At 46.7% G+C, this 12,823-nt stretch overlaps 1 pseudogene; it reads right to left on the reverse strand.

Moving 5' to 3' along the window:
* Window positions 1-6,169: 6,169 nt before the first annotated feature.
* On the reverse strand, window positions 6,170-11,945 carry LOC133081272 (coiled-coil domain-containing protein 107-like; annotated as a pseudogene).
* Window positions 11,946-12,823: the final 878 nt, after the last annotated feature.

Consider the following 12,823-nt stretch of genomic DNA (forward strand, 5'->3'; position numbering starts at 1 on the left):
CTCACGTCATTTCCCATGTATCTCCTATATTAAAACCTTTTGAACGTGGAAGGTACATCTGATTACTCTTTCTATTTCCCACAGCTCCTAGCAGGACGCTTTGGATATGAATGGCAAAGCGCTGGAGGAGAAGACAGGATAGGATGGACGTGGGCCCTTTGGATTTGCCAGAGGAAAAAAATAACATGTAACTTGGAAATGTAATAAAACCTTCAAAAGTACGTGCCACAACCTACGTCCGTTGCAGGAATTCGGCTGTGTTTGTATCCGTTCCATGCAGTTTATGCACCTGAGTCGTCTGCTTACCTGTGTCACATCACGGCCACGAGCACAGGCTTTGGGACCACACAGCTCTGGGCGGAATCCCAATTCTGTCACCCACCAGCTGTCCACCCTGGGGCTCAGGGTCCTCACCTGTAAAGAGACAATAACACACCTCACAGGGAGGGTCCAGCACTCAGCTCGGTGCCAGGCACATAGGATGTGCTCTATAAACAGTCGCTATTGGATTGTTGTGGTTGTTATTGTTATGTGGGTCCTCAGTATATTTGAAATGAGAGCAGAGATTCTAAATTAGAGCCGGACACTATTCAAATATTGGTAGAGGTTTGGCAGTTTGGAGAGGTATAATGGGAGAGATCACACCTGAATATATGTAGAGACAAACAACAAATTAGTGAAGAAACTTGTTAAAACCTAAGACCGGCACTAAGCAGGGCGCTTCCTTGGCAAAACAGGGCAGGTGGGGAGGAGGGGGTCCAGCTCGGCCCACCACGTGGAACAGGAGAGGGAAGGCATGTCTGGCCACTGACAGAGTCTCGGGTCTCAAACCTCATTTAGGTCCCTGGTGGCAGCAAGTTCTCACCTGGAGAGGGGGAAGCAGCCCAGGAAATCCAGGGATCAGGCGATCCTGAGTCTGGATCTTAGATGCCTTGTCCAGAATTCCAACTGGAGCCACGCAGATGCCCTGTCCAGTGGTGATGAAGCCCTGGGCTTCTCTGAGGCTCTGGACACCCCATGGGATTGGCCGCCAACAGCTGGGACCACGATGGGAGCCCAGGGGTCAGCTGGGGGTCCAGGGTCCCTAAACCCACAGGTGTGGGGGGTGGTGCTTAAACTCTGTAATCCTTTCCTGCCTGAGCGCCAACTCAGGAACCTGCACTGAGGGGTGAGCATCAGTGAAGTCAGCGGCCCCAGCTCTGAGCAGCTGGTGGAGAAAGAGTCAGGAACATGGGACACAAGCCACACGTCCTGCCGAATTCAAATAGGTTGAATCATCCATCGTCAATGTTGGTCGACTTTTTTCCTCCCAGAAGCGTCTTTGTACCAAGGTACAGCTACCTAGCCCACTGACAGGCACATACCATTAACTTGCAGATATTTTTATTTATTTTTATTTTTTTAATTAAAAATTTTTTTATTTATCTATTTTGGCTGTACCTCACAGCTTGTGGGATCTTAGTTCCCCAACCAGGGATTGAACCCGGGCCCTCGGCAGTGAGAGCACAGAGTCCTAACCACTGGACCGCCAGGGCATTCCCTGCAGATATTTTATAATAACATCATCCATCATTTACATGGTGCTTTGCAGACTCCAAAGCACTTCCATAAAAACTGGGCTCACTTGTTCCTTAGAATAACCTGTGAGGTAGAAAGGGAGGTGATTTTTATCACCTGAGAGATTTTGATGCCTGAGAGAATTTGAGAAGATGTCATACAACACTTGACTTGGGTCTTGGAAGGAGGAATAGAAGTTTGCCAAGCACAGCTGAAAGGTTGCTTCTCTGGAAGTAACAGTTATTTGCCCCATTATATGGATGCCAGCTCATCTGCCCAGCCATTTTAATGCTGGGCTGAGAGCAGGGGCGACGTACTGCTTCCAATAGAATATCCTTGTGGGACCAGTGCCCTGGGACTCGCGTGTGACCTACAATCTCAGTTTTAATGTAACTCTTCCAAAGCAATTAAAAATACTTTACCCACAGATTGACGTTGAATTCCCTCCCCGTACCCAATTAAAAAATAATGATAACAGTCTTATTAGATCTAAAATAAGCCCAGATTAGAAACAGCCTGTTTAAAAATCAATAAACTTCTCTTAATCCCTGCAGTGGAAAAAGAAAGAGGCTCCTCTCTGTCTTCCCTAAAAAGTCAGTATTTACACAAAGCATTGCGTTGCCGGATTCGGAGACGCAGAGGTGCCCGAGCATTCACCCAGCTGCCTGCACCCCCTGAATCCTGCAAGACTTATTTGGCTATAACTAATCTTGGCTCTAGGCTTGCTTACATTTTTGGGTGACCCTTTTGCCTGGAATGCTTCTCAGTGTTCTCATTAGCGCTGTCTTCCCAGCCCCGGACCTCGCTCTCCTTTTGTTGCTATTACTGTCTGTCCTGCCATTAGTAATCTTGACTGCTCCCAGCAGCCAGGCTTGGCGTGCTCCGCATCACGCTGACACTGTTCCGGCACCAGACCCGGCCCGACTCCCCCTCCCTCAGCCTGTCCTCACAGCCAAGCACCTCTGCTGCCCTTCCTGTGTATTTACAGTTGGAGTTTTTGTTGTTGTTGTTCTTTTTCTAATTATAAAATATATTTTATGCTTCTTATAGAGAACTATAGAGAGAGATATCAAGAAAACCCTCATGATCTACCCTCAGAGTCAGACACCGCTATTTTTCTAGCATAATCCTTACTTAAAATATATTTTATTGTATGTTTCATTCAGAAAGTAATATAGGGAGTTCCCTGGCGGTCTAGTGGTTAGGATTGGGCACTTTCACTGCCGTGGCCCAGGTTCAGTCCTTGGTCAGGAAACGAAGATCCTGCAAGCCGTGTGGAACAGCCAAAATAAAAACGAACCAACAAATAAATAATTTTTTTAAAAGTAAGATATCTCTTGATATGATGTGATGAGAATGGCACTTAACTTTTGTGGTCTTTTCCCCCAAAATTCATAACCTCAGTCTAGTCATGAGGGAAAACTTCAGACAAACCCAAACTGAGGGACACTACAGAATATCTGACCGGGACTCCTCAAAACTGTCAAGGTCATCAAAAACAAGGAAAGCCTAAGAAAATGTCACAGTCTAGAGGAGCCTAGGGAGACACGATCACTAAACATAATGTGGTGTCCTGGATGGGCTCCTGGAACAGGAAAATGACATTAGATTAAAAACTTTAAAAATCCCATTAAAGAATGGACGTTGGTTAATAAAAATGGTTAATTGTGACAAATAAGTTAACAATAGAGGAAACTGGGTACTTGACATATGGGAACTCTCTGTATTATCTTTGTAACTTTTCTGTAAATCTAAACCTATTTTCAAATTTAAAGTTTATTTTTTTCTTCCAGTTTTATTGAGATATAATTGACATTCAGCACTGTATAAGTTTAAGGTGTACAGCATAATGATTTTACTTACATACATCATGAAATAATTATCACAATAAGTTAGTGACCATTCATCATCTCATATAGATACAAAAGAAAAAGAAAATTGTTTTTCCTTGTGATGAGAACTCAGGATGTACTCTCCTAACAAGGTTCATATAGAACAACTTTCATATATAACATACAGCAGGGTTAATTATATTAATCATATACTACATTACATCCCTAGTACTTATTTATCATATAGCTGAAGTTTGTACCTTTTGATCATTTTCATCCATGTTTTGGGAAAAAAAATTCGGACAACATGGAAGTGTGTAAAACAAAAGGCAATAGCTCCCTGCTTCCATCTCCCCACCTCACGGTTGGCACCAGCCTTATTTTCTGGAAATACTTTCTCTTTATTGCAATGTCGAGCTCACGCCGCAGTGCAGTTCTGAATCCTGGCTTTGTTGTTTAGCGTTACAGCATGAGCATTTTCCCATGTCCTTAAGAGCTCTTCTTAAAGACAATTTTATAGGTTGTGTAACATTCATTGCACTGTTTTCTTGCCTAAGGTAGCGGTGATCCAGCCCTTATGTTTCCAGGAGATTTGCTTTCATTACCCATGTTTTAGAGTTTCCTCCTGCAAAGAACTACTCCCCTGCTTTCTCCAAGCAACAAGGAAGACAGCAAAATCTTCAGACTCTCCTGGGACCTTCAGAAAACTTGTTTAGTCCAACATGTTTCAGCAGAGTTCGGGTTTCAAGACTTTCTTTTTCATGATCTCTTCTTTTGCCTTTATTTCTCACGATGTAGGGATTTATAATCCACTGGGGATAACCCAGGCACTGTCATGGCTGATGACTAAAATGTGGACTGTTTGGGCATTAATGTACAAGATTGAATAGCGTCCCTTCCAAATTCAGATCCACCTGGAACCCCAGAACAAGACCTCATTTCAAAGCAGGGTCTTTGCAGATGCAATTCAGTAAGATGAGGTCATACTAGATTAAGGTGTGCCCTCAATCCAATCACTGGTGTCCTTATAAGAAAGCCACGTGAAGACAAAGAGATACACAGAGAGGAGAATGCCGCGTGAGGGCGGAGACAGATTGGAGGGATGCGTCTACAAGCCAAGGAACGCCAGGGACTGCTGGCAGCCACTGGGAGAGAGGCCTGGGACGGATGCTCCTCGGAGCCCCCAGGGAGGAACGAACCCTGCTGATACCTTCATTTGGGACTTCTAGTCTCCGCAACGGTAAGAGAGTAAATTTCTGTTGTTTTAAGGCACCCAGGTGCTGGTGTTTTTTACAGCAGTGCTTGCAAACTAATTACAGCAGGCTGTGGCCTCAGAGGGCCAGGGGTATGGGCAGAGCTCTGGCACTCGAGTCGGGGGAAGGGACAGTGGTTCTCGCTGTGAGGGGCAGTGAGGTATTGGGGGGGGGGAAAATCCAGAGAGATCACAGGTGTCAGGCATTGAGCAAAGGTCTAATTGAAACACAGATGTTCTGTGTCATTGCCTTTCTCCACCATCCTCCCCACCTGATGGCCATTTCTTTCTGGTCAGACAGAAAGAGGCCCACAAAAGTCCCTTTCCTCCCTTATATCTGCATCCATAATATTTCTAGAAGATGTAAGTAGTTGTCTGCCAGAATATGCCTTAAATATCAATACACAAAGCCTCCAGGTTGCAAACCAGTTCATTTCAAAGCTTTGGCTACAACAAAATAAATTACTTCAGCACTTCGTTTCTTATACATTATTTATAGTGAATTTGCTTTGACAGCACACACACACCTTAACCGTGATCGCTCTATGGATTTTCCACTTTTTCTAAATTGAGCTTATATTACTCTCATAAAGAAAACATTTTTATAAAACCTCCTTTAAAAGAGTGGTGTTGTATCTGCCGTAAAAAACTGATTGCTGATGGAGAGATTCTCCTCAGATAAGAGGCTGAGGCTCAAGGTTGGCGGGGAAAATGTGAGTGGGATGCTGTCAACAACTTTTCAATGTGCGAGACCTGGGGACCTCTCAGGGGTCCGGGGAGCAACTGTCTTTACGGGGCTAGGAGCTGCCAGGAGGTCCTGAGGGGGGTGTGTGATGAGGAATAAACTCCTCCTGAGGGGCTGGGGTAGGGGTGGTGCTGGAGCGCAGAGTCTTGAAGGAGCTTGATGACTTTTCCTACAACTATGGGGTCAGAATGGCAGGAGGAAATACATCTCAGTCTCTCCCTGGGCTGCTGTGAATGAAAACGCGGAGGGAGAGGGAGGTTGGTGGGCAGGAGAGAAAGCTCCTGTGGTTCACCGCAGGAAGGCGGGCCACACCTGCCGAGAGGCACCTTCGTGTCCTCTGGAGGTCCCAGCATCATTTTACGTGTTGGTCATCGATTGCTGTGTAACTTCGAAACTGTCTTAACACAACGATACACGTTTATTACCTCGGAGTTAATGTGGGTAAGGACTTCAGGAGAGGAGTAGTGGTTGCTCGCCAGGCCCGGACCCAGAAGCCTCCCACTCAGGCCTGATTCTCCCCTACACCTCCCCGACCCTCTGAGTCTCCATCGGGGGGAGGTAGCTAGGGGCTATGGAGGCCCACCCGGGGCAATGCTAGCTTCAGATGCCGATCCACAGCCCTCTCAGCTCTGCAGCCTCATTGCTCTGAGCCCTCGGAAGGCTCAAGGGGCCTCCTCCCCGACCCCAAGCCCCCAGCTCTCCCCCCAGCCACACTGCTCACTAGGCCTCAGGGCAGAGATAGACACTTTGCTCTAGACAGAAATCGATCGTTCTCATTACCGGTCACTCTGAATCTTTAGAGTCGGTTCTGCCAGTCTTCTGCATCAGGGGGTTGCCAGCCCGAACAGAGGAGCCTCTCGCCGTGGCGGCGGTGGGGAGGTGAGGGATGTGGCCCGGTGTTGGGGTCACAGAGCCAGTGATGAGCTGAAGGCCTGGCCGATCCGGTGGAGCAGCCTCGGACCCCAGCAAGCCCGGCCCAGGAACAGTCTGGGAGGACGCCAAAGGAGCGGGACGTGGACCTGGAGGACTTATCCTGGCCCTGCTTCCCGCCCAGGTCTGAAAGCCTGGCCTCGGGAACGAGGGCCGACAGCTCCTTCCCCTCCTTTGTCTAGCAGCTGGAAGCAAGGAAAAGCACCTTTTCCGTGCACAGAGATGCATGGCCATCAAAACAGATTGCAACACTTTGGCAGAAAACTAAGGCCCATTTCTGCTGGAGCTGCCTGCTATTTGTAACTTAATTCGCTTAACTCCTACAGGAGTTCCCCGGACGCAAAAAAAAAAAACAACCCACAAAAAGCAGCTCTGCACAGTCCGCTCAGGGAAGGCCACCCTCTTGCTTCCAGTAGTGCTGAGTGCCTTTATTTTTGACACTCACACCACTGGGCTTCCCGATGGCAACCTGTGGAGGAGGAAGGCAGGTGCCCCAGTTAGACCTGCGCACTCGGGGTGGAGGATGGGAGTGGCTAGTTACCAGTTCATCAAGTATCTTAAAAACCATCTCAGAAACCGGCTCTTTTGTCGTCTGCAGTAGCCAGGACAAGAGTTATAAGGCAAGGGTGAGAGAATTGCTAGGAATGGGAAGGAGCCTACCATGTACTGTCTTCCCTTCAAGGCTTAACCTCGCCCTCCCCCCGCCCCTCCTCCAGGTACAGACCCTCTCCTAAGGCCCTCCTCCTTCACATCCCCCGTCCTGTGGTTTCCTAGACGCTTTTTATCTGGGCCAGTCATTCTGATGGTTAGTCATACGTTGTGTTAGAGATCTGTAGTGGCTTACAAAAACATAAAAAAGATTTTTAAAACTCAGGTATAATATTGGCACAGAGAAAAGCACAGTCTTATCCAGTTGCTAAAAGGGGGCCAGAAAGTTTCTCTAAGTCTCTTTCCGGAGGCCAAAGTTAAAGGGCAAAGGATCATTGCAGGGGCTGCACAGCGTCTTTAGGTGCAATCAGACTGGTTTTTAGGAATAGAACATCTTCTCTCAACACTGAGAACGGAGAAAAATCTCCCCAGCGGGTCCAGCCAAAGACCTCGGTGTACCGTCTCATCCGAGAAAATGGCTCATCTCTTACGACAGTGGGGGGTCTTGTTTGCTTGCTTGTTTGTTTGTTTTGGCCGCGTTGGGTCTCCGCTGCTGAGCGCGGGCTTCCTCTAGTTGCGGGGAGCGGGGGCTACTCTACATTGCGGTGCGCGGTGTGGGGTTTTTGGTTTGATTGTGGTTCTTTTTTTTTTTTTTTTAATCAAAATTACAAGTTGGCTCAAATAACTTACTCCTTTGGTAGAAATGAGAAAAGCGTAAGTCGATGCAAATGGACAAGAAAGAATTACAGAAGGAAGGAGAGGATGCAAGAGGCTTTTTTTTTTTTTTTCTTCATAAGAACAGATTGTTTTACTAAACCGTCAGCTGTTGTCCCTCCTTCCCAGTTGGGGGCTGTGACGGGGCCCTTGCTGCCGCCTTCCTGCATTTGCTCCTTAGCCCCCGCGCCATTTCCCTGGATGTTGCTAGGTTCCTTGTCCCTGTGCTCCAGGTTAGGGGCTCCTCTGGGGTCTGACTGTCGCCAGCCTCTTCCTCACCCTCCTCTATACATAAGACCTTAGGAAAGGGTGTGCTGGCCTCTGGTTCCGGAACTTCCGCACCCTTGTTTTGTCTTGCTCTCTTGTAGCAGCTGGTGGACGCTCTGCAGTTTCATGTGCAGAAACTCCTGCTGGGCTCCAGCCAGGGTAGTCACACGTTCAAAAAAGGGGGTCCAGCCGGGCCATCAGACTGTTCAGGTGTTGCTCTGTCTGGGCCAGCTGTTGTGTCAGCTGGGCCAGCTGTTGAAGAGGCATTTTTTGTAAACTTAAGAGCAAAGGACAGAAACGTTAAAAAAAAAAGAAACCTAAAATTTCCACACCAGGAACCATGTCTAAAGTTTGCTCCATCCCCACTACAGCACCCATCACACTGACTGGTCCAGAGTAGTTCCAAAAGGTTATTTATCACAAGGTGTTAGCCCTCTAATTTGTAACTTTCAGTATTTAACAACTGCTGCATCTCTTCTTCCCTGGAGTCACAGCCTGCGCTAGGCTGCAGTGTTCCAAATGGCCAGCAGGCGTCGCCAGCTAACACGATCCTGAGCAGCCAGAAAACGCAAAGTTCTTTCTCTCTACTTGAAAACTTTCCATGGAGCCTTAATGTGGGCAAAGTCCAAATTCCTATCCAGGACATCCCAGGCCCTTCAGATTTAATCCAATTCACTTTTTATGGCTTTAGTTCTTACCAATTCAGGCACCCATTCAATCAATCAGGAAAGGCTTATTGAACACTTGTTTTTTTATCAGGCGCTTTGCTGGGGCCTGGAAATAAAAAGATAACAGAGATTGCATCTCTGCTCTGGAGAAGCTCACTGCCTACCCCACCTAGGAAAGCAGTTTAGGGCTAAGCTGCTATGTTAAAGAGACATCTATCTACACTCACGTACACACACACAGTGGCTTAAAGGAAATTAAATTTATTTATTTCTCACACCAGAAACCAGAGTGGTCCAGGCTGGTCAGTTGGGGATCTGGCTGCTTCCCATCTTGTTGTGCGTCATCATCCGTAGGATGTTGTCCTTAGTTGCACTGTCAAAGCTGGGTCATGACAATATCCAAGCTTCAGCCTGGGAAAGGGGAAGAGAAAAAGAGGAGGGCAGGCGATTTCCTTTTAAGCAGGAAACACAGAAGCTGCACCAACCCTTTGATTCACATTCCAGGGCAGGGACCTAGTCATGTGGCCACATCTAGCTGCAAGGAAGGCTGGGAAATGTAGTCTTTATCTAGGCAGCAGCGTGCCCAGCTAGCAATAAGTTGCAACTACCAGTCTGGTCAGAAAGCATCTCTTTTTTTCATACAACCTAACTTTACTTTTAATGGATTTGTGAAATAATTTTTCTGTCTTCTACATTGCTGTCAATGGTAATTGCACTGTCAGGGTTTAGGGATGCCAGTTCATGAAATTTGTGGTGACTAATAGCAATTTACTATGCACACTTCATATTTGTGAGACATATCTATTACTGCCCATCAGAGATGATAGTCTTATCACAATGACAGCTGAGTTGATAAAATTCAGTGAAATGCAACTTAGAATCCAGTTTATTTTCTACTCATGAGAATATGACATTTGAGTCGGCTTCTTAAGGCTGGTCAGGTGGGAAAGGAGGAAGAACATTCTAGAATGTGACTAGCATCTGTAGAGGCCTGTAGTCATGGCAAGGCCAGCTCTATTGGTACGTTGGTTATTGGGTGCGGGTATGTGTGTGGGGAAGGAAGACAGGAGAGAAACTGAGAAAATAGAGTAGAATCAGATTGTGCTAAGCTTCTCACTCCAAACTAAGGAACTTGGATTTTACCTGGCAGAGTAGATGCTTGGGGGGTACTTCCCAGTCTAAGAGCCAAGGTCAGGTCCCAAACTTTCTGTCACTGTATGTGGGTGGGCTCCAGGCAGCCAGTGTACAGTACTTGACCTCACTGTCTCACTAACGAGACAGTGAGCGGAGATAATGTGGTAAGGGTGTGTGTGTGTTGCTTTGTTCTTGTTGGAAAAGACTCGTGTATGTTATGGAATCAATAGGAAGGATCCAGAAGCCAGAGGTTGAGAACAGGAGAGAGAAGGGATAATGGACAGTTTTATGTTCCTCCGAAGGACTCTTGGCGAAGATTCAAGGCAGGAATGAAGGACTTTGCTTTGTAGGAGGGACGGCATCCCTGCCATAATGAGAGAACACAGAGAAGAAAAGGCAGGCTTTCATCTGGTGTTAGGAAGAAGAGGGGGCAATTCTGTCTCAGCCATTTCTATTTCTCTGTATAGTAGGAGCACGATCACCTCCTGAGTGAAGAAATCCGAGGAGAGTAGAGAGGGCTCAAAACCACGCTTGTGAGGGTAAGAGAGTGAGTGGGCCAGCAAAACCTAGTAGTATTACTCAGTAGGTCATCAATTTACGCACGTGTTCAATCAACAAATATTCACTGAGATCAAGCAGAATGGCAGGCAGTGGGAAATGCAGAGATGAGTAAAACCCAGCAGCTGATGACAGGGCTTCCCTATACAGTTGTACAAGTTGTGCACTGCCCAAACATGCCAGTAAGGAAAGGAGCTTAAGCTGAAATCCAGTTGATGCTTCACTAGGCACGTCCCACAGCAAATGGGCTACATGTGCCCAGAGGGAGTGCCTTTATCAGTGAACTCAAAGGGCTAACGTGAAAGTTTGAGGCCCTGGTTAAGGGCTAGTTGCTTTAGGTCATGGGAGAGAAGAATGCACTGTAATTAAGAGAAGGCTCTGAGGGCACAGAGGGAAGAGTGACATGAACCAACCAATGCAGAGTGGGCAGGTCCTTGAGGGGATGAGACCAAAATCCTCTCACATAAAGTGAGCTTGGACATTCTCCTCTGACTCGGGGGGCCCCGGGGCCACCAGAGAGCAAGCAGGGGGAGCGGGCAGAGTGGGAGGGAAGGGGAGTCATTGACAGAGGTGAGGAAGCTCATTTCACCGTGTCGTCCTGTTTGGCTCTGAAAATATTTCTAGTGCATACATGCTCTCTCCCCATCAGGGACACCTAGTCAGGGCTGGACAGGTGAATCCACAGAGGAAGGGGGCACCAGGCCCCCCAAGTGTAGCTAAGCCTGGAGTGTTAGTATGCTAATTAGCAGCAGCCTTTCTCATCAGCCAGTGGCGATGGGCCACCAAGGTGGGGTCGCCGGTGGGGGCAGTTCTGCGCGGCAGTGAGTGTTTCTTTTCACGTTGAGGTTGTGTTGGTGAAGAGCAGGGCAAGGAAGAGGACAGGTTTGCCCCATGTTGCTTCTAACTCTGGAGGCTTTCTTTCCTTTCTGGATCCAGGGATTCTGCTCACATATTGAGTCCAGGACCCAAAACACCCTTGCTAGGCCTCTAGCATGCTGTGTTTTAGATATTTATAAATGATTAATAACATTACATAATTCACTTCATGGAGTAAAAACCCCTCACATTTGTTATCCAATTTGAGATGGGAGACGACTCGGTGAGTTGTGAAAGAGCCACGTCTCGGGGAAGGTGGCTGACTCGGCTGAGGTCACGGGCACGGTTGGTTAACCGGCAGAGCTAGGGTGCAAATCCCTGTCTGCCTGATTTCAGAATAACTTGCTCTTTTTTTACCCAGAGAAAGGGAATAGTAACACCTGCTTTATAGTTGTGAGAATTAAATGAGAAAATCAACACAAGGTGTCCAGCAGAACTCCCTGTGCATAATTCTACATTTTCACTCTCAGAAAGTCTTCTCTCTGTAACCGTAGTTACCTCTTCTCTCTGTAACCAAGAGTGACCAACCACTGCTACACCACAATACAGAGAACACAGGCTGGCTGGTCCTGGGCCGCAGACAGCCTGTGTGTCACTCTGTGTTATCACGTGGTGCCTGCCTGCTGTTCGGTGCTCAGAGATGGCCTCCTCAGGCCACCATGCTCCTCCTCTGTCTCCTTTCCCAGTAGAAACACAAAAGCTCCGTGAATGCGAAACAGCATTGTGGTCGTGATGGGGATAGGGTGGAGTTCTAAGGCCGTCATCAATTATTATCAAAAAACACTTCATCATTCCATTTTAACACGGTGCTTACCGGGCACAGTGCCAGAGACAACAGTCTAGGACAGACAATGGGACTAAGTAAAGGATGGGAGGAGCATCTCCCGCTATCTCTAACCCACCAGCTATAGGAAGTCCTTCTAGACACAATGGTTCTCAACCTCACCGGATACAACTCCCCCTTTTTATAATGAATACACTATATTATTATCATGAAATAAAGATGTAAACCACTATAACTTGCCTTTGATGGAGTATTGATGGGCGAGGACACAAGGGAGCCTTCTGGGTTGTTGGAAATATTCTATATATTGATTTGGGTGGTAGTTACATGGCTGTATTCATATATAAAAATTCATTGAACAAGGGATCTCTATTATTTTTTACAGATTTATATGAATCTATAATTATCTCTATTAAAATTTAAATTAAAAGCAAAATCCAGGTAAAGTTTTAAATGTGTATTTTGCCATAATTTTTTAAAAACGAGGTGTGTTTCACACCCATCAGATTGGCAGAAATGGAGAAGTTTAATAATATTGATTTCATCAAGGATGTGGAGAAAAGGGAAATTCTTCAGTGCTGCTAGGGGCATAAATTAGTACAAGGGCTATGGAGGACAGTTCAGTGTTACCTGCTAAGATTGGCAATGTAGATGCCCTGGGAGCCAGCAGTTCTACTCTCACACATGAATAAGAATATATGTACGAGACATTCTTTGAGATATGGTTAGTAATGGTACAATATTGAAAACAAAGTGTTCATCTGTTTTTTCTTTTATTTAAAAATAAAGGGAGGGACTTCCCTGGTGGTCCAGTGGCTAAGACTCCGAGCTCCCAATGCAGGGGGCCTGGGTTCGATC

This window comes from Eubalaena glacialis, chromosome 20, assembly GCF_028564815.1.
Source record: "Eubalaena glacialis isolate mEubGla1 chromosome 20, mEubGla1.1.hap2.+ XY, whole genome shotgun sequence".
Classification (NCBI taxonomy): Eukaryota; Metazoa; Chordata; class Mammalia; order Artiodactyla; family Balaenidae; genus Eubalaena; species Eubalaena glacialis.